This window comes from Stegastes partitus, unplaced genomic scaffold (genome assembly GCF_000690725.1).
Source record: "Stegastes partitus isolate 25-593 unplaced genomic scaffold, Stegastes_partitus-1.0.2 Scaffold1952, whole genome shotgun sequence".
Classification (NCBI taxonomy): domain Eukaryota; kingdom Metazoa; phylum Chordata; class Actinopteri; family Pomacentridae; genus Stegastes; species Stegastes partitus.
Window position 1 is genome coordinate 63,080 of NW_007579683.1, and position 27,436 is coordinate 90,515.

The 27,436-nt window shown below is 40.1% G+C and overlaps 1 long non-coding RNA gene across 1 annotated transcript in view; it reads left to right on the top strand.

Moving 5' to 3' along the window:
- The first annotated feature begins 20,481 nt into the window (after nucleotides 1–20,481).
- The window catches only part of LOC103373323 (uncharacterized), a 16,002-nt gene continuing 9,047 nt past the window's right edge, over nucleotides 20,482–27,436 (top strand). Inside the window, exon 1 of the long non-coding RNA XR_521055.1 lies at nucleotides 20,482–20,493. This is a non-coding gene — a long non-coding RNA (uncharacterized LOC103373323). The remainder of the gene's footprint in view (nucleotides 20,494–27,436) is intronic.

Consider the following 27,436-nt stretch of genomic DNA (forward strand, 5'->3'; position numbering starts at 1 on the left):
AGGCAGGGGACACCCTGGACAGGTCACCAGTCTATCACAGGGCCACACTTAGAGACAGACAACCAAGCACACTCACATTCACACCTACAGACAATTTAGAATCACCAATGAACCTCAACATGTTTTTGGACTGTGTGGTAGGAAGCCGGAGAACCCGGAGAGAACCCACGCTGCACGGGGAGAACATGCAAACTCCACGCAGAAAGATCCCAGTGCCCCCACCGGGACACAAACCGGCAACCTTCTTGCTGCGAGGCAACAGTGCTACCAACTGCGCCACCCTGCAGCCCAGAAGCACCATCTTTTCACAATTTTTCGTCATTATAATATTCTCAATGAGATACAGATCCTCAGCTGAAGGAAAACGCTTTCTCTGCAAACCAGTTGATCTGTACGTTTGTAATGACACTGAATGAACCCATGTAGGTACAGCAGTGCAAACATCACGGTGTCACGGGAACGTACATGCACCAAGATGCAAAAATGCATGTACGTGTGTTTATTAGCATGATCTTCATTTGCTGCCAACCCTGTTTTACACTGCTGGTACTGCAGCTAAAAGAACACACACTTTAAAATGAAATATTCTCTTGGTCACGTCACATCAGAGAGAATACTTGAATGAAAAACACTAAATTCACTTTGATTTGATCAAACGTTGAAGTGATTTGCATGTATCCTTCATTTTAGGACAGGATCAGACCTAAATGCACTTCTTGAGCATCATGTTTTAAGTGATAGACGTCCAAAGTCACAGAGTGGTGAAATAAATATATCAACCTACATGACTGCCAACTTTCTACCAGCAGTTCTCTCTTGCATCATTTGCAGTAACAGAGCTTTTCACTGTAATGCACTTTTTTCATTCCTCATAACTCTTCATTAGAACAGCTTGTTCTTCTAGACTAAACCAGACAGCATGCAATCTGTCTATTTTGTGCAGAAGACGGGTCAGATGGTGCAGTGAATGCAGCCTTTTAAGGGAGGTCAGAAGGTTAACAAAGAAAGTTGATAAGCACCGTCGTAAAAAGACTGAGGACTGAGTCGGCTTAAACAAAGAAAGCCTGGTTTTGTCAAACCTGTGTTGTGGTCCACCCCTGTGGCTCATCTGGGAGTATTCAAGGTTTTCATTTTTTTTACAATGCCCTCATGTGTTTGCAGGTTTGCAGTGCTTTAGTCGCTTACAGGTGGGAAATAAAGAACACCACATACCTGATCCACTTCTTCACTTAGTTTAAAAAAGCAGGATCAGCACCACATGTGCTCTAAACTGTGTCAGTACGCACCTAGACTGTAACACAGCTTTAAATACCATGAAGACAAATTAGTTTCCAGTGGAAAAAAGTTAGGACAGACATGTAGAAGTGGGGCAGAACATGGTATTCCTTTAAAAAGCACAGTGTGAAATATCTGTTCTATGTGGCAGTAAAATCTGGATTAAGACTCAGGTAAGAAATGTCCTTCAAATACTACATGCAAACCCCAAAATGTGTGTCTTCTTTGTCTTCGGCACCCCCAGAAAGATCTGTCTGCACAGTAGCCTCACGTTTATGAGTTTCTAAAATTGCCACTGAACATAAAGCGAATGCCTAAATGTATTATAACTGTTTGTTTCCTTGCTTGAAACACCATTTATCAACTTTAAACTGTTGTGTGGGGGTTGAAAAAAAAAAAAAAAAAAAAGGCTCAGAGCTGAATAAAACATGAACGTGGTTTGGCCTAAATTAATCTTGCATAGCCAAGTTTACAGAGGTCTGGAGAATTCAAGCACAATAGTCGGAGAAGGGTAGAGACAGTGAATTGTGGTTACACTTTAAAGCCATTAAAATTACACTTGAGTGAACTTGTCTGACCGAAAAGTAAACTGAGGTGCCATCTCCAGAGGCATAAGTTTAAACTCTCACATTTCATCAGGATTTAGGAACTAAAGACAGAACAGAAATAACTCAAGGATGATTTTTCCTCTCTGCTCTCGCCGCTCCTTGTCCCCTGTCTGCTGAAATACTTGCAGGCAGCTAAAACCTGAAAATTGCTTTTCAGATTTAACAACATTATCTATCTGTGTTTTTTTTCTATCACACAGGAAATGCATGCGGATTCATGCTGCCTGTAATAGGATTTTGATTTGTGTACAAGACATTTTGAGGTGCAAAATACAAGAGAGACCAGCAATGAGTGAACAGAGAGAAAAAGAACCGAAACATGATCAACATTAGTATCGTTTTGTTTTTTTTGTTTAGTTTTTTTTTTATTACAAATTGGCTGCATTTGCCATCTCTTACTCCTGCAACTGTGGTGCGTTTATGGACCCAGTTACCTCACCAAGTAGCACAACGACATATATTGTTGATGTGAACCCTAAGTGCTGCAGTGTATAGCAGCAGTGGCCAACAGCAGATGATCGTAGTAGTTTTTTAAAGCGAGCAGGTGTGACTGTGAAGCACTCACAGCTGTAGCAGTGAAACTGTAGCTAAACTGTTCCACTACGATGTCTGTACTACTTCTTAGCATTGACACTATTTTTAAAAAAAACCAAGCAAACAACAAATAAATGAATGAATGAATAAACTAACTAACTAACTAACTAACTAACTAACTAACTAACTAACTAACTAACTAACTAATGAAACAAAACAAAATGAAATAAAATAAAATTGAATCCAATGCATTTTTTTCATACTGCTTTTAAAACATTTACAGGAACTATAGATTAAAGAAACAAAAAACCCCAAATAAAAAACAATATTTTCCAGTACTTTTTAACTCCTTACTCTTTAAACGAAAAGCAGTAATCTTATGGTTGTTACATTGAAAAATATATATAAAATTACCTTTTACACACAAGTGAATGTAAGCATATAATCTAACATCTTTTTTTTTTCTTCTCTCAAATCACCTTAATAATGTCAACAGGTTAATGTTAAATATTTTTCTAAAGAATTAAGCCTATGAAGCCAAAGTGTTTTATTGCATTTATGTTAAAGCTCTTAACTTCATCATAATAAGGACTAACCACAAATACTATGCATTGTTGTTTTGTTTTTGTTTTTCAGATGAACCAAAGTCACATTGGCCTTCATTTGATGTGATATGCTTTAATGAATTTGCTGTGTTTTTACACTTAAATGTACATGTGCTTACATTTTCTTTCTTTCTTTTTTTTTTGCTATACAATGCTGAAAGTAGAAATATCTTTCATAACTGTGCAGGGAAGAATATGTGGGATCTGACAATATCAGAAGCATAATGGTGGGATATTCGTTGACTTAAAAAATGGGAAAAATATGCGCTGAGAAATATTAAATGTTTGCTGATTTCCATACAATAAATATATGTATAACTTTACAGTCTTTTACACAGAAATTCTAATAAATAAATGAAGAGTTCATTTGCAAAAACAGATCACTCCATCTACACAAACCTTCAGAAAATCCACTTTTCCATCGTCTACCTGAGACAGTATCAATAATCTTAAGCTATCTCTATTTTTGTCATGTCATTTCTACTGAGTCAAATCCACTCAACTTCAGTTTGACTGATATTATCTCAAGCAAACAACCAAAAAAATATGTTTTCTGAAAATCTACAAAAAAATGGACTTATCTGTTTTTGCAAATGAAGTCTTCGAATATACATTATGGTAGTAAAACAGTTCTTTGTTCAGAATTTACTAGCTTGGCCTTACATGCAACAGGCTTTTGCAGTTTTGATGGAAAATTCAGATTTTTGATGCAGATGTTATTTGCAGGTTTTGTTGCTGTTATTTATTTATTTATTTTCGGGAGAGGAGGGGTAAACATGAAAATGTTTTTTGTGGGGGGATTTTTCAGGATATTAATTGTAAAAATCTGTAAAATAAAATATATTGTTAAAAATACCATTGAGAAACATTTATTTTATACTGTGTACGTTCAAATGTAAAAATGTAACGACAACTTTATGAGTAATTTGCGTACAGGTTGTAAATATGATTAAATCGAATGCAAATGTGTTTTCTTTTGCAGACAGCCAAATATAGGAAAGGTTAAGTTGTGCAGTTTTATTTGATATGCACGCGACATCACTGCAGAAAACACTTTAAGAACAATCCAACTGAGAAGAAGGGGAGTGAATTTGGAGACACAAAGCATCTGTCAGGCTGGAGGAGTTCATGTAATAAAGTTACACATTTTGCCAGTAATAGTTCACTTTTACTTATTAATAAGCAATATTTCCCTTACTTTTTTTTTTTTGTACGCATAAAAAAACTGCCAGAAGGAAAATTAGTTAAATTAACGATAATTTGTCTTTTGTGGCAGAAAATTCTGTGACATCTGGGAACCTCAGTAGAAGTGACTCATGTCTTAGGACCCAACTCGTCCCATTTCTCACACACCTGAGATCTACAGTGGGGCCAGTGTATTAATTAATACATTTTTCATGCTTTATGTACTTCATAATTGTTCTGCAGTAATATACCTGTCACCTACTGTGGCAGGAAAAAAAAAAATCGTTATTCCTGCATTCTTTTTTCATGGCTGCTAATCCCAGTGGCTGCTGTCACCAGCCACAAGCTGCCATGTTTTGGAAAGTGTGATCAACAGAGGGATGTCACAGCCAACTCAGTCAGTCTTAGCACACCTGGATGTGTGTGTGTGTGTGTGTGTGAGAGAGAAAAAGGAATTAATCCACAGAAAAAGAAAGAGGAGGAGACAGGGAGTGACAGGTGGTAATGTCGGCCATTTTATCACCTTCGTCTGTCTTTCTGTGACAGTGCAAGTTGGCTGCTTAGCGTATTTATCCCTCAGGAGTTTGTGTTTGTGTGTGTGTGTTCAAGAACAAAAGTGTGTGTGTGTGTTTGTATGAAGGGTGTACCCACGCAGGTGTATTTGGTTGTTTATGTGAATTTCAGCTTGCCTGATCATGGCTTTTGCGCATTTCTCCTTTGGTAGAAGGACATACGTTCCCTCAGGGTTCGAATTCAGAATGTGACTCTTTCAAACGAAGCCTATTTTGATGTCTACACACACACACACACACACACACAGACACACACTCGGAGAGACACACGTAGCATGTCAGAAAGTTCACCGCACTGACAGCAGGACTGACAGAGGAAGAAAACAAGGATGACACCGAGAAAGAGAAAGACAGACAGGGAAAACAAAGGGACCAGAGAGAGAGAGAGATAAGACAGATTGAGATGGATTACATACAGGCAAACACAACAAAGTCATATCATATGAAATCATTAAACATACAATTTCCATATTCATCATAGTTTGGTGTGTGATTTCCAGGTTCCTTGATCTAAGCGGTTATAACTTTCAGTCCTCACAAACCTGTAAATCTGACAGCAAGCAGCACAATGAAGTAACACACCAAAAAGTTTATAGAAAAATAATGAGAATTCAGATTCAACATCAGACCTGCCTGTGATCTAGTGTTAACGTGAGAGTTCGACGAAGGCCTCGGCAGCAACTGCATCATCAAAGATGTCGGGTTTGGACCATGACAGACAGTTAAGATATTACTGTGAAGGTCCAAATGCCAGAGACATCCATCCATTATCTATACACCACTAAATCCTCACTAGGGTCATGGGGGGCTGGAGTCTATCCCAGCTGACTCAGGGTGAAGGCAGGGGACACCCTGGACAGGTCACCAGTCTATCACAGGGCTACACTACACCAGAGACAGGTTTGAATTGATGCTTGGCTCCGGCTGAACATTTAAATTCATGCAATTATGTGGAACTAAAAAGCAATTCACGACTGACATTCAGGTATGATGGCGAGAATGTTTCAGGCAAATTCAAAATATCTATCTACGCTAATGGGTCAATTTGTAAATTGATTCTAAGGCTGCACTCTCACTGCCGGCACTTTTGCTCGGCAATTTTCTGTTTTCTGCTTTATCTAAATGTCTAATAGTGACAGTCGCTGTCACAGCTTTTTAAGGGGCACTTTGTCCTCCTACACCTCTTCTAACCTAATTCAGTCTGAAATGCTCTCCAACAAATAATATTACTGAAGATAATACATGCTCAGTTTTTTTGACGACACTGTGTCAGAAAACTTGTGAGGTTCTGTCCCGCTTGTGGTTGTTAATCGGAGTAGATAAAACATTAGAAGCAACCGCTCAGTGTGGTGTAATCTAAAAAAAAAACAAAAACGCCACCACTGAGACAGGGTTTTGGTGATTTATTGGAGTGCTGTTGTTTAGGCTTGTATTAAATTGCTCAGGTATACAGGTATAAACTGCTGAATGGAAGTTGCTGTCCGTCTGGGGAACCTTTCTGTACTATATACTGCATCAACCCCGTCTACAGGAAAGTGCATTTACTGTGCCTATAAAAAGTACTCACCTCCCTTGGACACTTTTAACTTTTATTGCTTTCGACACTGAATCACGCTCGACATTTCGGCTTTTTTAGGGGGAAAAAAGTGCACCAGGTCAATAACTTTGTAATTATTGCTTAATATAACTGCACATGATAGTTTAACTCTCATTTTCCTTCTCTAATATGTTTTATTTGTTCAAATACACATTGCGTTTTGTGTGAGTACTTTGAAATCCAAGTAAACACACTACTTCAATTCTTTGTGTGTGTTCATATACTTGACCAATGATGCTGCCGCCGCCATGCTTCGCGTGTATGTTTATACGAAGTGTTGTGATTACATTGTGACTGTTTTTTTTTTTGTTTTTTTTTAAAAGATTTTCCCTTTTGCAATGTCTGAGTGTTGTTGCACGACCTGGAGAACAAACACTTTGCATTTCACTGTACATACTGTATGAGCATGTCTTCAACAGTTCTACGGTTTCATTTTGCAGACGCTTTTATCCAAAGCAACGTACGTCTGAGAGTAGATACAACACAAGCAAGGACCTAGTCAGGAGAAAGCTATATGGATAAGTGCCGTAGAACAAGTTCAAGTGTGGTAGGGCATTGATGCCAATAGCCGGCTGTCTGGGAGGTAATAGGCATGTGATAAATAAAACTTTTGAATCTTGAATCTTGGTGTCCACCAAATATAGCGTCTAGTCTGATGACCAAAAAACTCAATTTTGGTCTCATAAGACCAAAGAACCTTCTTCCACTTGACCACAGAGTCTCCCACGTGCCTTCTGGTAGTTGAGCTTTAATATTAACTTTTTTCAACAGTGGCTTTCTCTTGTACAAAGCGTTGACTAAAGAAGAACAGGCAGCAGCTGTTGTAGGTATCTTTCCTCTGAGCTGCTGAACCGGTAACCCCTTCAGAGGAGTCAGGTGCCTTGGTGGCCTCCCTGACTCATCTCTTTCTTTCATGGTCACAGTTTTTGAGAATTTACACGTGTACCATATTCCTTCCATTTCTTATTGATGGGTTTGATTTTAGTAAAAGGGAAGTTCAGGAATCCATCCTGAAGACTTGAGCTTTTCATTAACCTTTTCATGGAGTTGCTTGAAGCGATCAATAATTAAGGCGAAACAGCTGCAATTCCATATTAATTGGGGAATTATCGACAATGTCAAAGTCGTTGCACATTTTAAAGGGAACCCCCTCTACCGTGACGATCATATGAAAATCATTGGTAAACCTTTAAATGCCAAGAGAACAACAGAGAGAGGCAGCTGACCTCTAACAAAACATGGGCTAACATAACTAGCCCCCTTCAGGAGGCAGTGATAGTGAACGTTTAGTGTCTTATCCCAGACGTTCATTCCGCAAAACTTGCTGGTTGAATAATCCTGAAGAAACGCTCTCTCATCTTGCCTGTACTACTGTGTACGTACAGCAAAATGACAATAAACTTGATTTGATTTGATTAGTAGAATATAATAGAATCATATTTAATGCAACACTTGACATAAGTAGCATAACGACATGCAGGATTTTTTTTAAAAAAGTGGAAATAAGATAGAAATGGCAGACGAACAGAGATGTAAGAGGAGAGCAAACAACGACAGAGAGACAAGCAAAGAATGAATAATGATATGTTGACTGTCTCTTTTTCCTGCTCTGTTTGCCCCCCCCCAACACCACCACCTTTGACTCCCATCTTCTCCTTCAGCCTGCGTTATTCTCAGATTTTTCCCATCCCCTAACCTCACATTCTCTTTCTTTATCACCTCTGTTTGCTCTCCCTCTGCCTCCACTCCTTTCCCTCCCTCTACCTCCAAGCGTTGTTTCCACCGTCGGTCTCTCCTGCCTCTTTCCCCCCAGTTTTCTGTCTCATCCTTTCATCTCTGTTGTTCTTCCAACTCCGTTCCCCATCCTCCCCTCCCTATTGCCAACCACTGCTTAAAGAAAGTTCTTTTTCCTTTTTTTTTTTTTTTTGTTAGAAAGTTGAAAAGTTGAGCTGATTGGTCAGGCCATCACAGAGCTGCACACAAAGTATTCTTACATATACAGAGAAGAGCTCGGCTGTGTTTTGCTTCTGTTCCCCCACCCCAAAACAAAAATTGTAGCTCGGGGCAAGAAGCTGAGCCTGATGTTACTATCCTCCAATGGAGAACAAACAAAAGGCATTTAGGGTTTTAAACATTGAGCCACTCAGAATGGTTGAGCATTTATGTAACGCGGTCATAGACATCAAGAAGCCCAATGTCGTCTTTCCCTACAGATGAAAAAAGGAAGCACGTAACTTCAGCGTCAAAGAAAACAGACGCAGGAACATACAGAAGGCAGACGAGGAGGATGTTCTCCACTTCCACCCTGCGACACCTCATTCATCTCCACTTGTCTGTTTTTCCTTCTTCCCTCTCTCTCTCTCCCTCTCTTTTTCCATCCCCATCCCTGACGAGATGCTTTCTGACACCGCCACTGGCTGCCGCTTCCTCTAGCCATCTGCAACACACACACACACACAAACACGCAAGTCCTTAGCAACACAAACTCCAGCGCTTAATCGCGCACTCAGCACAATCAGAATTGAGAGTTTTACTTTACAGCAGCCTACGATATTCTGGTGGAGAATGTTGCAGGAGAACACCTTCAGATTGTAATTGCTCATCAAGACAGACAGAACCACAAAGACAGACTCATTTAAGGGAGTGATTGGAGCAGTAGCGTCTTCATTGCCAACACTGACTGTATTTAAAAATGGACTCCCTGCGACGTCACCAACAGGTTTTCCGAAGAGCGATTTTGAAGCTCAGTGTTGTGACTCCAGCAGTTGCCATTTTGGCAGTGACTGAATTCAAAACCAGGTGAAGCAGAACTGGAGCTGAGACTATGACGGGACCCACCTGTCACTCAAAGCAGACACACTCTTAATTCTGCATAACTTTAAGCCTTAATACAATGTCAGTGGGTGAGTTATATCACAGTTCACCCCTGTTTAGTTGTCATGAACAGGGAAATTAGACATAGAGACAAAAATAGCTTTTAAAAAAAAATCCATGCTGCATATTTATTTGCTCTGCAGCATTTGAACATAGGGGGACGATGGGCATTGCCTCAAGTGGGCATTTTGAGGAACTACAGGTTTCGACACTTCCTTTTAGGCTATGTTTTTCAAACCTGTAGTGGTCGATTGCTACTCGCTAAAAACACACACAGGTTAAACTCCTAGGATGCTAAAACATGCCATAGATAGTAAATCAAGCAATAGCTGATTTTTTTGGCCACTTGGGTGCAGCAGAAACAAGCTCTAAACACAATACTTGTCATGAACTCACTTGACAGACAGGTGGACACAAATGCTGGACACAGAACGGTTCAGGCAAAAGGCAGGTTTAATGACAGGCAGGTAGACAGTAACTCAGGCAAAGGTATCCGAAAAACAGCAGGCAAAGGCAAAATCCAAAAACAGAATCAGGGTCGTGATCAACAGGCAAAGGTATCCAAAAACGTCAAGCAAGAGGCAAGGTCGAAAAGCAAAAACAAGGTCGAGAACAAACAGGCTGTGACTTGACTATGAGTAACGCTGGTACGAGGACTGTGAAGTGCAACGAACTGGCGACGAGACAGCGAGACACACAAGGTGATATACAGGAGGTAATGAGGGGAGATGGGAAACAGGTGCGGGGAGGTAATCAGGGAGCAGGTGAGACAAGACAGGTGCAGGAAGTAAAACTGGAACAGAAAACACCCGGTGACGTGATTTCAAAATAAAACAGGAAAGACGAGACATACAATATAGACGGAGACTTGATGCACATGACAATACTGACTTCACCTTTTAATGCTGACATGGCAACACTCAAATCTAATTGCACATCCAACAGAAATTGAGCATCGCTATTTAAAGTTAGGTTTCTGTCCACCTGAACAACACCACTGATTTGAATGTAGGCAAAAAAACAGATAAACAAACAAAACACTCTTCTTTGAGTTCTGTTTTTGGTCTCCACCAATTGTTCAGAAAACAATCTGCTTTTTAGCTGCTTCACTATATTGCTCCTACTTTGGCACAGGAGGGTTTTTTGTTTGTTTGTTTTTGCCCAAAAATAACCCCCTGTTGCATCCAAAACAAATATGCAAATGAGAACACCAAGACTGGAACACTAAGAATGTGGGTTGAAAAACCAAAACAAGATGCTAAAATGCTCCAGAGAGCTGAGAGAACCTGCCCAGTCAGGCGATAATACACATTGAATATTGAAAATCTCAACAAAAAAAAATCTCAAGAGCACAGACACTTAGAAATTGCATTAATNTGGACCTTGTGGGAGGAAACCGGAGAACCCGGAGAGAACCCACGCTGCACGGGGAGAACATGCAAACTCCACGCAGAAAGATCTAATTGCACATCCAACAGAAATTGAGCTATCACTTATTTAAAGTTCGGTTTCTGTCCACCTGAACAACACCACTGATATGGATGTAGGTAAAAAACCAGCTAAACTAACAAAACACTCTTCTTTGAGCTCCGTTTTTGGTCTCCACCAATTGTTCAGACAACGATCTGCTTTTTAGCTGCTTCACTGTATTGCTCTTGCTTTGGCACAGGAGGGTTTTTGGTTTGTTTGTTTGTTTTTGCCGAAAAATAACCCCCTGTTGCATCTAAAACAAATATGCAAATGAGAACACCAAGACTGGAATGTGGGTTGAAAAACCAAAACAAGATGCTAAAATGCTCCAGAGAGCTGAAAGAACCTGCCCAGTCAGGCGATAATACACATTGAATATTGAAAATCTCAACAAAAAAAAATCTCAAGAGCACAGACACTTAGAAATTGCATTAATTATTATAAATAAAAAAAAAACATCCACAACAGTAATTTTTTTTTTTCCTGCGCTGTGCTTATTAGTCATTTGATATTTACGATGAGAATCACAAGGAGGCAGCCAGATCCTGTCTGTGTTGAGCTTTTTACAGACTCCTGTTGTTGCTCTGTGTTATACATACTGTATTTTTTTTTCGCCACTGATGAGTCGAGAGCCGTCGAGGATCACAAATGATATGTCATTAGTCAAGGCAGCACTCCGCTCGGCAACATCCTAAACACAGCTGCGCCGGTCTTCACAAAATTAAAACAGTCAAGTGGTTGTGGGAGAATCCAAGTTATCATAAATCCACCCTTTGATACTTCAAGGATCATTTACACCGAGTGTGATGAAAACTTTACATTAATACCAATTGCCCTCCAACATGCCGCTTCTACTTCACATTTCCGATGCTGCAGTGTGCTGTAGTGGCAAGAAGAAAGGTTCATAGCTGAAGAAAGAAGCCGTAATAATGCCAAAAATAAAGGTAAACCTGTATTATAATGAAGACAAAATACAATAAATACTTTTTTAGTGTTGGATAATTGTGTCATTACAAAGAGGCTGTGTGAAAAATGAATGGATGGGGTTGTAATTTCTTTGTTAAATTCAATATGGAGTGGGCAGGACAGGGTGGACAAGAAAGAGCTAAATAAACACCCCTTGAATATCTGTTTTATAATAGAAAAAGCATGTAATTTGTAGCCTGGACTTGGATCTGAGCTCTAGAAGGACATGATTTGGGTCAATATGGATGCAGAGTCCCGCCCCTTCTGGCTGTGGTCCGTTTAAATCCACATCCTTAAATAACCTGATCAGACTAAGCCGAGAAGACTCTGTCTGTTCTCAAAAAACTCAACGTGTCTTCTGAATTCTCCTCTTTCGGGGCATATTTGACTCCTCTGCGAAGGATTTCTCCTTGAATGAGTGTTAAGTATTTCAGATAGGCAAAAAATGTTCTCCTACGTAGCTCCTTGGTGTCGGAGCTGGAAATATGCTCACATATCACTTTGTCTGCGCGGTAAGAGGCCTTTACACCTACACCGGTAGTAACTTAGGATGATTAGACCAATTTTACAGTTGGCACAGGTGAGAACGCATCTTTCTCACTGTAAAGCCGGATGCAGTAAAGCTGCCAAATGCTCTGGGGGCACAACCATCGTTTAGTCAATCCAGATGCACAGTTTCTCGACAGCTTCTATTGTTATTTCAGTCATTTATCTGCGGAGTCACAGGGGCTGCATCCCTGTGCCTCTACTAAACACAACTACACACACACATGCATGTATGCCTAAAAACACACACACATTTGGTCAGTAGCTTGAGTTGATTATGCATGACCTCTTGAAATACCACCAAAATGCCACCAAGGAACACACACACAGGTCTGATATAGTGTGAATGTAACACTGCGGTATGCATGTTAGGGAGACACATTTACATTCTACTTTTACATTTCAGTAAACCTGTCCTGTGGGGATATTTCCTTCAATTACTCTCATGAGTTAAATTTCAAGAAAAAAAAAATTATCTTATAGCCCCGGAGGCCATTTTCTTGTGACGCTTCGACACAGCAACACACACACAAACCAGAAGAGGATCTCTATGGCATCTCTCAGTAGAATCACATTCCACATTCACTTTGTTCAAATGTGTTTTCTTCTGTTTTACCTCAGGGGCTCCTGGGTTTTCTTATGACTCAACTTCTTCCTTAATATATATGTGTGTGTGTGTGCCAGTGTGTGTGCATGTGTGGTATTCGGCTTACTGAGTCACCCCTCTTGTGTCCAGAGAAGGATTCTGCTGACTCCAGTGTTGTGTCTTTAATCACAGTATGTGTGTGTGTGTGTGTCTACTGTAGGCTCCGTACAGTGTATCCTCTGTAAGTGTGCATCGTAGCTTGTGTAGATGCTTGTGTTGTGTTGTGTTCATGTGTTGGCTAATGGGTTTTGTCAGTGTGACTGAACTGAACTGAGGTCAACACAGTTGATTAAAGAAGCGAGCCTCTGCCTACACATTCACCACCACACAGCGTACCTCTCCATTCTAAGCCTCCACTTTACTGGTGCTCAGATTAAAAATTTACTGCTTGCAGTGACAGACACTAAATCCACTGCTTCACATTATTAAAAGTTTGAATGTCTGCAGGCAAAATGAGCATCTGAACTGGTATTAGTGGATGAAGATGGATGGGAAAAGAGCAAATTCTCAGACTGGGGGTGGGATCGTCTTGAAATGCAGCTCTACAACTCACTTAAAACCCAACAGTTCTCTTTCAGCCCTATTTTGAAACGGGATTATACTGCGGTTGCACTTACAGTCAATATTGGTTTCGTTCTAATAGACAGACAGACCTGGAACACTACAGTGGAGCAAAAACATTCTCTGGTTTCATCATCTCCCACATCAATAACGTCAAAATTCAGTTCTCCGTCTTCTAATTTTAAACTAAATATCTTCGGAGTGCTGGCGAGACAAAACAAGCTATTTGGATATCTTGGCTGGGGCTTTAGGAAATTGCAATGCGTCACCAGTTCATGGATATATCAACTGCACTTTCATCTGTTTCAGCAGAACATCAGACCCATGGGCAACACTAAGCTTCATGTTCAGAAATTTAAAAAGTCAGCTCCTTTTCTCCACTCGGTTGATTCATCTCTCAAGTTGCCGCCTAATGCTGATGTTGGCTCAAAAGCACCTCCTTGTTGTACAAATTCCTACAAGCATCAAAAGGAGTTATGATTGTGTCTTTCCATTGTGCCTTTAGCTTTACACAATCTCTCTTTTTTTTAATAGCAGCTTTAATACATCGCCATTCTTTCACCAATTAAGTAAGATTAAAACAAACCTCTCACTCTGCAGCACTGTCCATTCTGCTCAGCTAGTTGCAGCTATTTAATGAAGTTATATGATGTTGCCCCTGAATGAAATATTTATAACCGAGGATCCATTCATTTGTGCGCACGCCCCCATTTCAGCCTGACCCTAATTATCAGTACTTTGTTTGAAAAAGGAAAAAAAACAACATAACTTTCCAGGGCTTTAGACTATGAGGTCACCTCACCAGTGTTACACTGGACGTACAATAATAATATCGGCCAAAAAAGGATGTTTTCGCCCTCAAGCTGTGAAATCTGTTTTAATGGATTAGATTGGACGCCATCCATGAGATACTTCCTTATATATGTCTTACATACCTTATATAATAAGACCTATATAAGAAATATATAATATGTATGTATGTATGTATGTATGTATGTACGCACACACACACACACACACACACAAGGTTTATGCTAAAACTATGAATTTGATGTTATTCCTCTTACTTTTACGGTAAATTTTATTAGCTCAATTCAAATATACATCTATTTAAAAAAATAAATAAAATAAAAATTCACAACAAATCTCACCTCAAGACACTTCACATACTAAAATAAAGACCTTACAAAATTATATAAAAAAAAAAAGAAAGAAAAAGGAAAAGTAATCACTTTGAAGCATTTGGCAACACTGTTTTATTTTCAGTTTCATATTTAATCACACTTTTTACATTTAACACTGTGACTGAATACACATTTAGCAACATGTCATCCAACATAATGCATAGAGTTTTTAAAAGTACAAAGATTCACTGTCCTGGAGGTTCAGTCTTTCAGGTACGTTGCACCCCTTGCTGACTCGCAGTAGCAGTACAAGAGTTTTTGAATTTGTCTGAACTGTAAAATGCATGCCTGTCATAGCTGTTTATATATGTCTGCACTTCATCGCCTAGATATTTACATAATATTTGCTTATTTAATTATTGAAAACATAAAATATTTTTTATTGTGATATATACATGTATTAAAAATACATCTCAAAAATAGCATTTCACTCAAAGTTAGATTTTTATCATTTAGTAAAAAAATGTATAAGAAACAAAAATGTTTCCTCTGAAAACATAATGAAAATGTTTATTTTACAGTTCTTGTTTGGCAGCTTTTACTGTCACGCTGTCAGTCTTTTTTTCTTTTCTTTTTCTTTTTTTTTTAACTGTGTGGCATTTAAATTCTGTCACGTTGCTGCACCAACTGAACAAACAGTAGCTATTTGGACTTTAGTCACACAAACATGCCCTGAAAAGGTTAAAAAAAAAAAAAAAAGGAAAAACCCTGATTGGCATTATAAGCAACTTGAAAATCATCCTGCTTGACACAAATAAAACCTGTCATCATTTTCTGTTACAGTAAGAACACTGAGGAACAACGTGAGCCCCACCGTATAAATAATTTGCCCCACACAACCATCAGTCTCTCGATGCTTTTAGCCCTTCATTCCTGTCTAATCTTCTGATTCTCATCAGGTTGAGTAGAGTTGGCACTTGACTGCTCGCACAACACAACATACATTAGTCATTGACCCCTATATCTAACTGTTACACACACACACACACACACACACACTATATAACTCTGAGTTTACGCCCGAGAGCACTTTCTGACATCTTACTCATGCATTCCGTTTCTTGTTTCATGCCTATACTGTACATTAAAGTGTTTGTGTGTGAGGGTTTCTATGCATGTGTGTGTGTGTGCCTCGTTGTGACGCCTGTATTGTTGTATTTTGTTGTTTCTTGTTATCAACTTGCAATGCTGGCCTGTTTTTTTATTTTTTTTTTAATGTCATTGCATGTGTGTGCTTTGCATCCCTCTGCTCTTCACGTCATGTATTAAACATGGCTTTGCGACCGCCTCGGTGTTTGCGTTGCAGGGTCACGTGCAGTAACTATGATCCATAACAGCGGTTGAAAAAGTTGTGGAATGGATTCTATAGATTGTTGGTTATTCACAATAAATCCTCAGAATATTCTTTTTGATGCTATTTTATCAAAGTAGCTCCCCGTTTTATCGTTTTATGCGACTGTTTCCTTGATCTCCGTAGTTTAAGTACAATGACAGAGACCTGCCACAACTAATTCATTCAATAATTTGTTTCCTTTGTCTGCCGTTATTTGTGTGTGTGCTGGAAACGCCTCCAGCTATTATTTGAATGCCAGCTTTTCCTCTTTTTACAGTATTCTCGGTTTGATTAAATGTCGACCTCAAAGAGAACAGGAGTTACTCAGTGCACATTGTTAAATCAGCCAGAGTGTGACAAGACGAAAAAGCTTCTTTACTCCCATAGATGCACTGAAACATTATAAAACCGAGGTTAATGCAGAGACAGGTTTTGTAAAATGTCACCATCGGTGATGGACAGTTAAGGAAAGTCACTAATGCTGCACACGTCACATGAACCTTGTAGGTTTGATCAAAATACTGTAGAAGGGAATTAGTTTCAAATTTTGATTAAAATAGTTTATAATCCTCTCTGCATATGACTGTACACTGAAACTCTAAAGCCCTTTTCAAACATGGGACATTCATCAAGTAATTTCCAACGCATAAAGTATTTCATTTATGACTGTCTGTATGTATGTCCATGTGTGATAACAGTCTAACTGCTATTTTACCAACGCTATGATGGAGCTCAGGACTCACGAGGACACCCACCACCCAACAAGTAACTTAACTGCAGCTGAAGTGAAGTAAAGCAGATCCTGTCTCCATGTCGGCATATTTTACATTTATAAGTGATGAAGTTATTGTTCCCTGTGTAATAATGCGCAAAACTTCAATCCTGGATTACACTGACCTGTTACAGACTTATTACAGTATTAGTTTTCTTTTATTTATTGCCTCATAGGCATGAAATTGTAGGGGGAAGTGAACGAAAGGGGTGATTTTACCATGGACAGTATATTTTTGGCTTCTTCTGGGATATTTTTGGACCAATTTTGGTGCCGAAATTTGAAATGTGAAAAAAAATAAAGACCCTTCTCTAAATCGCTTTAAACAACTTCAAGCACATTATCTGTTCATGTGATACAAGTTCTGACTTGTGTTGCGTCGTCAGTGAAAATGTCACTCCGATTGAGTTTACAGAGAAGTAGATAGGCTGGGATACTTATTCAGACATTGAAGCTGACACGTTCACGGAAAGAAGAGCTTCAACAATGTCTAAATATTTGACAGATGAATAGAAGAAGATGCTGACATTTGGCACCTGGACTTTGAGAGTAAAGTTGAGGATGAAGTAAGCATAAAGCAGTTGTGAAATGGAGCTTCGCGTTAGTTCAGACAGGCACGGAGTCAGGCGGTCACATGGCCCCTCCTGTCCAATCGTCATCGCTAAAGTCCAGCCCACCCACTTAGCGTGCTTTATAACTGAGGCAGCGTTCATTCACTCTGCCCGCTTCACGCTCACCACATCGCTGCTACTCCAGCCTCTGCAGATCATCAAATCTCCTCCTCTTCCCCAACCACCACCTTTTAAAAACAGTTCAATCTCATAACCCCGGTGTTTCCCATATCGTCGGATTGTAGGTTGCAGATGGTTCATTATTGTACCTTGAACTATGTAATCTGGATTCTGTTAGTGAGGACTATTTAGTTGTTCTCCTGTTCTCGTGTTCATACTGTATTCGAAAAATTGTAAATTGTAAATTGATGGCTCTGCTGGGGATTTGTGATCTCAGGGATTATCTGTGTCGTGCTTGCACAGATCGTTCCAGAGCATCACGAGCAGAGTCACCGCCAAACTAAATGTATGTGATCTCAAATAAATGGTTAAATCTGACAAAGTGTCCTGTCTGAAATAAAACCTTTTGTTCAGCGACTGTTTGAGTTCTGTGTAGAGTCACTGAAAGAAAGCGAATGCTGTCCTGATGGTTGTAAAGCTGCTTTTTCTTGCAGTTTTCTTCCAGTCATGATTGGAAGCTCACATGATGAAGAAAAACAAAAGAACAGGGTAAAGATTTTAAATCCAGCCTCCCAAACATGTACGGAGTGAGTTCATAGAAGTTAAAAAAGAAAGAAATGCAGATAAGATATAAAAATAATGAATATGTTGTGTTTACCAGCGGATTCTGTTCATATGAGCGAATGCAGTTTTTTGATTGAGTGAGGCTCAATGAGGCTTTCACACGACCGCCGTGATGATTTTTTATACGCGAGTAAAATGCAGCAGAGACCCGGTCGAACCAGAAGTGCCCCGCCTCATGTCACCGTCTCTGCATATGTCCCAGAATGCACTGGGCCTTGTGGGCAAGTCTGGATATCACACAGCTCACAGAGCCGACATCAACACAGCTGTACAGTCAGAGTCTGTGATACGCTCCTCTCTGTGGAGTGGCTTTTGTAGCTTTTCCACAATTCAAGCTTTGTTTTCTTTTCTTTAGGGCTGTTAAACACTTCAACCATTGTGGTCCATCACTTTTTCTACTATCTGTTCTTTCACCTCCCTGAAGTTTTTTTTTTTTGCATCAGAAAAAAACTCCAATCAGATTTTCTTTAAGAGAAAACAGACAGTGATGAGCCATTACATGCAAACAGAGTCCCTTTTCACACACACACAGACAAATGTGTTCAAACGTGGGAATCGGAGAGAAGTGAAATGTGACAATAATGGAGAAATAAATTCTGGCCAGTTGGTGCATTTGAAGCAGAGTGGATGCGATGGCTGTTCAGTCATGCCTACTTTCAGAACTCATGTGCATTGTGTGTATTCTACATCACTAATTTTACACACACAGACACACACAGGGCTCGTGTGCATCAATCTGAAAGTAATGCACACAAGCCCTCAGCCTAAGAACTCTGACTTTGTTTTTATTTGTTGTTTTTTTTCCCCCCTTCTCATATTATACCCTTTGTTAAAAGCTTTCACTGATGACTACACTAAAAAAAAATATTTCCCACTTGTACCATCTGATCCAGACCCGCGCACACACAAACACTGGACAGGAGTAGTCACACACACAATAGAGGACATAAATCAGTGTGATTTGTTGGAGGTGGACTGAATAAAAGAGCCCAGCTTTTCGTCCTGCTGTGCTGCCAGCACAAGTGGACTAGTTTTAATAGTGCGCTAATGGTTTCTGACAACGGAAGCTGTCCGAGGTTCTTTAGTTTATAGCAATGAAAGAGGACGATTTAAATGTTCGACCAGAGGTAGTTCAGACCTTTGTGTGGATGTGATGGGGATGTCAATAGCAATAGTCAACTGAGGATGGATGGGATCTGTAGTTTTAATTGAGGAAATGATTCCATCTCTCTGAAAATAGTCCCCAAAATGTCTTAAACACCTTGAACAGCTTTAAAAAAGTCACATTTTTGACCTTGTTAACATGTCAGTATGGTGTTTTTTTATAAGCTAGAAGATATGTGACTCAAAAAATGTATTTGGACTTCTTGGATTTCATATGCAGCAAATCTAAGGATGTAATCATATCAATTTGTGAAGTGGGGTTTTCCATATTCTCCTTCAAAATCGGTTTCTGGTTCAAATATGAATAGCTGAATTACTCCAATATCACGTGTAGAGTTGTGTAACAGTGTGTGAGTCGTCGGTGAGCTGGTGTGCTGCGCTGCAGTGAGGGAGAGACAGAGCCATTTAAGGTGGGAAGCAATTACAACTTCTGAATATATAACTTTGATATACAGAAATACATTTTTAGATGGTATAAGCAATGACAAGAGAGAGAAAGTTTAACTTATCAAATTAAACTGTGCGTGACTGTGTATTGCTTCGACCATGATACAACCCCCCCCCCAAAAAATAAAATAAAATAAAATAAAATAAAAAATTTTAAAAAAAAAACGAATTCAGTTTCTCGTTAAAAAGAAAGGAAAGATAAATTTCTAATTTTAACATCATTAAAAAAGTTCTAAAAAAAACCCCATAAGGTTCTTGGCCTAGATAAAAAAGGAAACAAATTATCTGAACACAAAAATGCTTGTAGTGATAGTTAAAGTTTTCACAAAGTATGAGATGATTTTGTGACAGACATTAGCTTGTGAGCTGCAAGGTGGGACAGTGGTCAGCACCGTTGCCTCAATGAGTCAGAAGGTCCTCAGTTCACGTCCCGTGATCTTTCTACGTGGAGTTTGTATGTTCTCCCTGTGCAGCGTGGGTTCTCTCTGGGTTCTCCGGCTTCCTCCCACACAAACCATGTTGAGGTTAATTGGTGATTCTAAATTGTCCGTAGGTGTGAATGTGAGTGTGCTTGGTTGTCTGTCTCTAAGTGTAGCCCTGTGATAGACTGGTGACCTGTCCAGGGTGTCCCCTGCCTTCACCCTAAGTCGACTGGGATAGACTCCAGCCGCCCACAACCCTAGTGAGGATTAAGCGGTGTATAGATAATAGATGGATGGATGGAAATGGATGGATCAGAAATCAGAGGATCAGAGAAGGAACCCTAAAGTTTCTTTAAAAAGAAAAAAATCTATTTATGGTCTTTTGTTTTTCCTGTTGCAGCTCTTCAGTTTGTTTATTTATTTTACATTCTCAGACGACCTCGTTGCATTATATAGATACATCTTTTTAAATGTTACAGGCCGCTGTTCCTGGGCTGGAATTAAATTTCTGTCACATGCACACAAGATTTATAGGAAATGATGCGTCCATAGAGTGCAGCATTGCTTTTATCCATTTTTTTCTCATTGATTCAGCCTTTATCAGCACTGCACAATCAGACAATCATTTAAAAGATGAGCTATGAAACAGGAAAAAGAAGAAGCTCGTCCTGATGAAACGCTGCAGGCTGCAGACCTCCAGCTCCTCAGTGAGGTAACCAGCTGACTTTCACTCTTCCCTGCTGTTGTTCAGAAAACTCTGTGCAGCTTGTGCATCATAAAATCCAATCCCCATCGCTCAAAACATGAGGGAGAAATACAGACTTCTGACTGACTTCTTTATTAAAACAACCACGGTACACTGTAAACTTCTGGCAAAGCAGCTGCCGAGCGCATATTGCCGTGGTATTAACCTGCACTTAATGTTACCAGTAGCCGTGGGACTGAACTCGATGAAAACAAATCACATTGCAAGAACAAAAAAAAGTTGATTTTATGTCTTGCACCTTTGCTCAGCTGCTGCCTGAATAGTGGTTGGTATAGAATAGTGGGCTGACAGTAGAAATAACAAATGACGTTGAAAAATATGACTAACTTCAAACCAAAATGACTGAAAACGCAGCATACTGTATGCACACAGCGCTGGACCTTCAGGAAAATAAAGACTTTCTACACTGCCCTAGTGTCACTTTTTTATGCTGTAGTTGCAGTGAGGGACTGACCGCTCCACTGGCTTTGCTCTGTAACCTCCAGGACAAAACTATGAACATACAGGGCCTCTCCCAGGTGGCACTGTGTGTACTATACGCAGCCCTCTCTCCCTGTGCAACTGCACCTCAGGAAACAGGTATAAATAATGAAGATTGTTCTCATTTGTGTTTCCCTTCACATTCCTGCTGCAGTGCTGCTGTGCTGCTGACTGTAACTCCATCGCCACGAGGAACTATTAGTGTCTGATGACGGCATTACAGCCAGAAGGGAGTGACATGAGATAGGGAGGAACACCTGACGCGAAATAATATCAGGTGCACTGACATTAAGGCGCAGATGCTCCCGTGCGCAATTGTGCACACACACACAGACACATCTGTGCATGCACAAACACACTCGCATGGTAATTTACAGTAGAATGTGTCCTTGATGCGAGGCTCGAGGAGCTATTTTGAGTGTCCTACTTAGGCAGTGAGGCAGCTAAAATCTATACATCCTTCCGTGGAGACACGTTCACACAAATTTCATCCCATGTATCACATACATTCACACCTACTGGAGGAGAATCCTTGTTTTAGATATTCGCTTCTGTCAATAAATCAATGACTGCAGTGATTGATGCTGTTGACCTTCAAAAAACCCTGCTTGCTTTGACAGTTCATGCTATAGTACACTTTTATTTTATTTATTTCCCCCAGCATGGATTAAACTGTCCTCTCTGTCACCAAGAGGAGTTATTTGGAAACGTCCTATTACACCCCCATCAAGATCACAGGGAATATTAAAGCACAAAAACTAGCTAATTAAGAGCATTATAAAAGGGTATCAGTGAGAGGTAATGGCTCAAGACGTGAATATTAAGCTACAATTAGGACACTCTGATGGTAAAATGATCTTTTACAGAGGAAACTATCTTCGTGTAGGCTATCTGTCGTCAATTCTTCTTACAAATTTGCCTTTACATAAAAAAAATACCACAAAAAAACAACACTTCAGTCCACGTGTACACTTGGTCCTGCAGGGTTTGAACTTAATTTGAACTTAACACACAATGTTGACCTTTACATAAGAGAAAAGAGTGAAGGCACGAAGAGGGAGAGACGGGCAGGGAGAGGAGGCATGTGAGCAGAACAAGAAAAGAGAGAAAAGAAGAAGAAGAAGAGGGCAAACAGAAACAGGCGGAAATTTCATTCTTACTAAATTCCTCAGAGTAATACGGAAAGGCAGGCAGTTAGGTAAACTGACTTGGATAATCACTGGGCAGCAAGAGGAGGAGGAGGAGGAGGAGGAAGATGAAGGGTCTGGGTGACTGGAGGTTTGAGGAAAGGGGATGAGGAGATGGTGTGGATAGAAAGAGGGAGGGGTGAAGAGGATAAATGCTGCTCCCAGATGAAAACCAAGGAATGACGAGAGATCGGAGGAGACAGCTTATGCAGGTACACGACAAGGAGGTAACAGGTGCACCGGAGTGAGTCCTTGGAGAAGGAAGAAGAGCGGGAGCAGATAAACGCAGCGAGAGGAAATTATTTAAGAAACGAGAGTCCAAGCACAAAAAAAGAAATCAAGGATTTTGGGACACTTTTTTTTTTCTCCTTCCCCGTGCATTTATAATTGACAAAACACCTGCATCCCCTCGTGTGCTCGCATGTCACCGTTGCATCTCTCCCTCTGCGCCCTTTCCTGTGCATGCATGCCTTTATATGTGTGTCTCATTGTGTGTGAGTGTGTGTGTGTGTGTGATGGCCTAGAACAGTAATGTATGCCTTCTCCTCAGCTGGGTTGATCTCATTGTGTCAAACTCAGGGCTTTGACTAATCACTCTCAAATAAGAGGACTCAGCGAACAGTTGCAAACACACTCGCATGAACACACATGCACGTATTCGCACAATAACGCAAACTATCCCCTGTATATTCCTGCTGTCCATCCCCCCCCTCCATCTCCTCAACTACTGCTGTCATGCTTTCAACACATCCATCTTCTTTTGTTGTGCCTCCACGTTTGCCATCTGTCTCTAAACTATATATATATTCTTTTTTGCTTTACTGTCTGTCCTCTCTGCAGCAATCTTCTCCCTCTTTGGTTGGATCTGGTTTCATTGCGTTACATTTTTAGAGTGCAACAGGAAAGCTGGGTACACAAAGGTCACAAGGCTGGATTTAAACCCATAATTTCATGCATTCTTTTGAATTGTAGATTCGAGAATAGTGTGCCTCATTGATCCCTAAAGGAAATTGCTTGTCTGCCTCCAGGTCAGAAGTTCATACTCAGGTACAGAACACTGCCATCACCTTTAAGGATCCCTTAAAGGAAAAGTTTAACATTTTAGGAAATACACTCACTTGTTCTTTATCGAAAATACAGCTGCAGATATCACACCGTTAGCTTAGCGCTGGTGTAAATTCACTTTCTCCTGGAAGCCCATGCTTACAGTTAGCCTTGTAATGCTGTGGAGCAGGTGCATGCCTGTACGATTGTGTGTGCGCATGTGTGTGTGTGTGTGTGTGCGTGCCTTATGAGTGATTGCAGTTCGACCTTTCCTTCTGGCAACCTCTGCTGGATTGCACTCAGATCAAGATGGCAAGTACTCTAAATCTGTGAGTGTGTGCGTATGTGTGTGCATGCACGTGTATGCATGTGTGTGAGAGTGTGTGTGTGGTTTGATGGATGCCACAGATCATGGCTGTTGGAGTGCATTGTGGTGAGCCAGCTCAGCCAAGTCATATCACATTAACGCACACACACACACGGGCGCGCGCACACACACACAGACACATACACACACACTCACACACAGGCCCTTCCATGAATGGATGAATGAATGAAGGCTGAGATGATATAGAATGATTGGAAAGTGGTCTGGTGAAGGTAATTTCATTCCTCTGTCACATTTTGTGTGCAAGCATGTGTGTGTGTGTGTGTGTGTGTGTATGAGTGTGTGTGGACACTGGACAAATTCTGGCTTCAAATCCTCGCTGTGATGACATTTTCTTTTGCATTTTTTGGACATTGCACTGTCTATATACTTTAGGGTTCACGTTAGAATCCGGTTTAGGTCAGCGGTTCTAGGTGGAATTTGGTTTTTTAGGTGTGACGGTTGAAGCGACGGTACGGGGATGGGGAATGCATTATGCAAATGAGCGTCCTCACAAAGACAGATGTGCATGTGCGTAGACACATAGTGACTGGATATGAGCGTATATATATTATCTACTAGAGCAGAGGGATTATTTTCTATTATTCATTTGCACATAGAGATATCTATCATCCTGTACATCTGGCTGCAATCCAGTCAAGGTATGTGAATGCAGAATTGAAATGCAGTGTCACATTATTTAGAACAGATCTATCTATCTATCTATCTATCTATCTATCTATCTATCTATCTATCTATCTATCTATCTATCTATCTATCTATCTATCTATCTATCTATCTCGACAAGTCTTCTGTAAAACTTAAAATGCAGCATTGCAGTAAATTTACAAGTTCTCCACAACAGCCTTCATTATTATCTTAATCTTATTCCCATCCCGGTCCTCCATATCTGTATTATGCTCTGGATCATATGCATATCTATTGTCTAGCCTTACATTGCGTCATCTCACAGCAGGGAAGTCACGAGTGCTGCTCCTGCTGCTGCTGCAGCTGGCCTTGTCAGGTTGAGACGCACTACTGGCTGCAGCCCACGGGGGGCAGTGTGAGCTACGCATTGCATGCTGCCATCAAAGTGGAGCAGCAGAAACAGCAGCAGCAGCAGCGTTGAGTGTTTGCAGCCTTGTGTGTGTGTGTGTGCGTGTTTTTGGATTGGGTGTGTTCAGCAGGGCACAGTAGAGAAAGGGGAAAAAAAGAGTCGGAAAGATAAGAGTTTCTAATTAAGTTAAAAAAAGAAAAAAAAACAGGCGCATTTACTTTCATCACATTGCTGCAAACTATCCACTTCTCTGACTGCAGGAATCCACACTGCAGTGTCAAATGTAGGGCTTATGTGTTGTAAAAATCCCATTCTTCACATTAATAACTAATAATTCTGCACAGTGCAGATTTGCAGATGCTACACGTCACACTTTTAAGACTGTTTCTAAGCTGTTTGCATACGAGGAATCCTCCATTCTTAGCATATCAGCCAAACTCTACATGCATGCCTTCGTTGCATAAGCGTCTCCATGTTCAGAGGATGAACTGTCACCCCAATCTCACCCCTCGGTGTAACACAGCCTCTCTGCTTACTGCCCACATGACATGAGTTTAATGTCACAATCAATCAGTACGCGAATAATCAATGTTGACACGAATGTCAGCCGAGATATACAAGATGCCCCGAGGCAAAATTGATCAATGATTGTGTATTTAAAGGGTAATTATTTGTTTATGCCAGTCCGCTGTCATTTCTCTTCAACCCTTCAGCAGACGGGACGACAGCGACATGGTGCACGTGTGTTGAGTTGGTTTGAGGTCAACGGAGGCTGTCAGTGTCACAGATTAAAATCTCAGGATTCATTAGGAAACCCTGAGGAAAGTGAACTGTGGTCAGCTTCCAAGTGTGAGAGTGGGCTTAATTTAGAAGCACCGTAGATTTTCCAAAAAGAAGAGTTTAATGTAAAATCTCCCCTGTGCATGTTCTGTCCTTCCTCTTGCAAGCGGAGAATGAATTTGAATTACCCAGAGTGGTACAGGAACTACAATACGCCTGATTACTGCTGAAATAGGCCTTTGCAATTCAGCAGGCATAATATGGGCATGTGTTTGTATGAATATGAGTCAATACCGTTGGCTGAAAGTTGTTCATCTTCATTTACACGAGTGTCCATGTGTGCCTGAGTGTGTTGTGTGTTTGAACACAGGGCTTGGATTCAGCATCAAAGGCCCATTCACAGTGAAGTGGCAGAGGCAGTCTCTCTGCCTGCCACCAGCTCTAATTAGTCATTCACACTGGTTATCGCCAATCAGCATCTTCTTTTAGCTCTCAAGAGCTAACACCACACAGGGAGTCATGCACACACAAATACACACACGCACGCACTCACACACACACACACACACAAACAAACAAACATTCACAAACTCTGCCTGCTCCCTTCAGAAAAAAATAAATAAATAAAAAAGCTGGTTACAGGCGCAGACTGTATATCACAACAAACAGCCTGGCAAACTGGGGTCTGAAGCATGTCCAAACATAAAGGCATTCAATAACGCAGCGTAATACAGAGCGAATAAGTGTAAATGAAATCGACGAGAGCGCAGGAGGCAGACAAAGATGGCTGAAGCAGATCTTTCTGCAGGTCTGGGAGGGAATCTATGCCAATGGGTTTTGTTTGGAACAACAAATTAAATAAATTAGGTTTCTTTCTTTTCTTAAAAAAAAAAAAAAAGAAAAACTGAAACCCACAAATGCCAAAGCTCTTAAAGATTTGTATTTTATATGACAAGAAACACAATGACATATCCACAAATTGATTTTCTTGTTAAATGTTAGCGATGATGCCTGGAGGGCTTCTTCAGATCGCTACTGATTTAAATTTAAATGCCTTCTTGGCTGTTGTTTAATTTCACAGATCTTGTGTTGTTTGGGTTTTGCCTTCCACAAACTCATCAATATTAATATTCAAAGCTATTCTTCTTTTCAAAGAAAAAGCTCCGTCTTTTAAATATACTTAATTTTCTACACAATACCTTTATCGATTATAATCCTTATAAAACTTACTTCTTGAGTAAATTAACATTATCTGTACTATTTATTACACACCACTTTGTGCCAAAGTGTAATCAGGTGGTTTATTTTGACACCATTTACTTCTTTAACCCTGTATCGCCAAGTCTATCATATTTGATACAACATTTTTTAAGAGCTCCACATCATCAGTGTGACATTTTTTTCCCCCTGAACACCTGATGTATACAATTAGACACATTCAGTGCATGGATAATCTACCATGGATCAATAATTTATGCACCAAAAATGCAGAATGTAGAAAAAATTATTCAAATTAAAACTCAGACATGAAAACTGATGTTTCATGATTATTCTAATTATTATTTTCAATTGTCAAAAGGTTCGATAAACACTCCATTTTAAAATTTGCATGGTTCAGGCTTTACGGGATTAAAGGGTT